Source organism: Mandrillus leucophaeus, unplaced genomic scaffold (genome assembly GCF_000951045.1).
Source record: "Mandrillus leucophaeus isolate KB7577 unplaced genomic scaffold, Mleu.le_1.0 Scaffold106, whole genome shotgun sequence".
Classification (NCBI taxonomy): domain Eukaryota; kingdom Metazoa; phylum Chordata; class Mammalia; order Primates; family Cercopithecidae; genus Mandrillus; species Mandrillus leucophaeus.
In genome coordinates this window covers 339,714-342,864 of record NW_012098765.1, presented here as the reverse complement: position 1 = coordinate 342,864, position 3,151 = coordinate 339,714, and the positions used below count along the sequence as shown (strand labels likewise).

At 45.4% G+C, this 3,151-nt stretch overlaps 1 pseudogene across 1 annotated transcript; it reads right to left on the bottom strand.

The window, feature by feature from the left end:
- Positions 1 to 2,144: 2,144 nt before the first annotated feature.
- On the bottom strand, positions 2,145 to 2,616 carry LOC105541630 (annotated as a pseudogene). The gene has a single exon (XR_001006360.1). The product of XR_001006360.1 is annotated as a protein shisa-5 pseudogene (transcript).
- Between the last annotated feature and the right edge of the window lie 535 nt (positions 2,617 to 3,151).

The window sequence follows — 3,151 nt, the reverse complement described above, 5'->3', positions numbered from 1 at the left end:
TTTATGGCTGCATAGTATTCCATGGTGTATATGTGCCACATTTTCTTAATCCAGTCTGTCACTGATGGACATTTGGGTTGATTCCAAGTCTTTGAATAGCTCCCTATTTTTTCCACCCTAGACCTTGATAATCTCTAGTCTACTCTCTGTCTCTATGAATTTACCTATTCTTGATGTTTCATATAAATGGAATCATACACATACGTCATTTTGCTTCTGGTATATTTCACTTATCATAATGTTTTCAAGGTCTATGAATGTTCCAGTGTGTGTCAGAGTTTTGTTCCTCTTTATGGCAGATTAACATTCTGTCGTATGTATCACCACATTTGTTTATTCATGTATTGATGAGCACTTGGATTGTTTTCACAATTTCTCTTTTGTGAGTAATGCTGCAATCAACATTCCCATGTAAGTACCTGTTTGAGTCCCTGGATTCAATTCTTTGGGTATATAGCTAGGAATGGATGCTGTTTCATATGAGAATTCTGTGATTAGCTTCTTGAGGAACAGCACAACTGTTTCTCCTAGTGGCTGTACATTTTTATAATCTCACCAGCAATGTATGAGGATTCCAAATTCTACATAAGGCTTTCACTTGTTATTTAACATTTTAAAAGAATGTTAGCCATATTTGTAGGTATAGTGTGGGATCTCATTGTAGCTTTGACTTTGTATTTTCCTAATGACTAATGATGTTGAGTTTCTTTTCATGTCCCTCTTTATGATTTCCATATTTTCTTTGAAGAAATGTCTATTTGAGTCCTTTGCCCATTTATATAAATTGGGTGGTTTGTCTTTTTGTTATTGAGTTGTAGCAGTTCTTTATATATTCTGGGCATGAAACCATTATCTGAGTGATTTGCAACTATTATGTCTCATTCTGTGTTTGGTCTTTTTATTTTCTTGATAATATCCTTTGATGCACAAAAGGCTTGCATCTTTAGCCCAGTTTATCTGTTTTTCCTTTTTGTGTCTCATGCATTTGGGTCATGCTTGAGAATGCATTGCACATTTGAGGTCATTAAGTTTTACCCTTATATCTCTTTATTTTGTTTTTCCAAACGATTGCATTTATTATAAACAAGAGTACAGACCATAGACTCAGAAACACAACAGATTCGAAGCTAAGACAGCTCTGGTGAAACAGTAATAGAGGTAAGAGGAACACTGAAGTATTCATGTCTGGGCCAGACCTACCATCCAGGGCCCCACACTCCACCTTTGGTCCAGATGGCCCCTTGGCCCAGGTGTCCCTGCTGCCAGAACACTCTGGACTGGGGTACAGGAGTTGCATATTGCATGAGGTTGGTGTCAGGGGAAGCAGGGACTCACAGTTGCCAGGTTGTCCGTCTCCTCTGAATCAATTTCCCTCCACAACCCTGGGATTTCAGTCTCATATCAACTATCATGTTTTAAAACAGAAAACAGGCAAAATGTTTGGTTAAAATAAAATGAAAACACTGCAGGCAAGAGACCTGAGTGTGCTGGTGGACAGGAGCCCTGCTCACCTGTGGGGAGGGCAGGGCCAGCAAGGGCAGCAGAGCTCCCTGTGGGCAGCTAGGCTTTGTGGGGATGTGGCCCTCCGGGTGGTCCCAGGGAAGATGCAGGGACAGGGGACAGTCCAGGCAGACAGCTATCAGGTGAGTAGGGCTCTGCCTGAGGTGTTCTGGCATCAGGGGACTACCTGACCCCCAACAGGCATGACACAGGCTCCAGGGAGCAATGGGACATCTGCCTAAAGGATCAAAGCCCAACTTGGTCAGATCCCAAGCTTTGTCTGCATCACCTCGAGCAGCAACTGGCTACGCTGCCGAAACCAGGACACATCTGCATCATACAGAAAGCTGCACCATCCTGGTGTGACAGGCCATACTTGGTCACCCTAGGGTAAGCTGGAGAAGAACTCCAGATGTGCCCTGGAGAAACCCCCACCTCTCAGGGGCCACCTCACAGGGTGCCCCCACCACCCCATTCTTTGAGTTTGGCTTGAGATTTTAGGAAGCATAATTTCAGGTGAGGAAGAGAACAAAGTCTGGTCCCAGCCCACTCTGGCAAGGATCATTCCCCACCTCCTCAGCATCAGAGGAAACCACATATACAGGCAGCACACACACAGCACACCTGGGCCATAAGGAACCGTACCTGAACACCACTCACACACAACATAACCAAGTGGCAGCCACAGAGGCCGGGGGATGCTCAGAGGGCCGCCTTCGGGGCATCCATGTAGGCCGGGTTGTAAGGAGGCTGGCTGGCCGGGTAGGGTGCGGTTGCTCCTCCAGCCAGGGTCTCATGGTAGGCTGGCAGGCCCATGGGCTGGGCCGGGTAAGGTGGTGGGTACTGCATTGGGTAGGGTGCTGCTGGCATCCCTGGCTGAGGCAGCATGGTGTGGTAGCCCTGGTAGCTTGCTCCAGGGTAGCTGGGCGGCACACTTGCAGGCTGAGGATAAGGGGTGTGCACCACAGTGGTGGATGTGATGGTGGTGACAACCGGACGTGGTCAGTGGCAGGTCTTGTATAGGCAGCAGCAGGAGCAGGTGAAGCAGGTGATGATAGTGATGACAGACAGCACAAAGATGGTCAGGCCAACGGTCAAGGTTGCTCCGAACCCCATGTTAGCCTCTGCATTCACCCAGAGGCCTCCTGTACCCCTGGGCTTCCCCTCTTCCCTTCGTGGGCCACTCAGATTCAACTTCCTCCCCTTTTGGAGAAAAGGAAAGCAAATCTCCAGATGATGTCGGCCACAGGAAGCACCTCCTATGTCTCTTTCTAATATGTTTTTATGGTTATAGATCTTATAATTAACTCACTGATCTATTTTTAGATAATTGTTTGATATGGTTGGAAGCATAGTTCTCTAAGTTTATTGTTTTGCGTGTGGTTATCTAGTTGTTTCCGCACCGTTATTTAAGAGGATGATTGTTCCTCCATTAAATTATCTTGACACCCTTATGCAAGAGCAATGAACTATAAGGGTGAGGATTTATTTCTGGACTCTTGATTCTATCCCTTTGGTCCCTATTTGTATTCTTATGCCAGCAGCTTCTGTTTTTAATAGTTGTAATGTTTTGTGAGATTTCAAATAAGAAAGTTCAAGTTCTACAATTTGTTTTGGCAAAATTGTTTTGGCTATTTCAAGGGTACTTTTT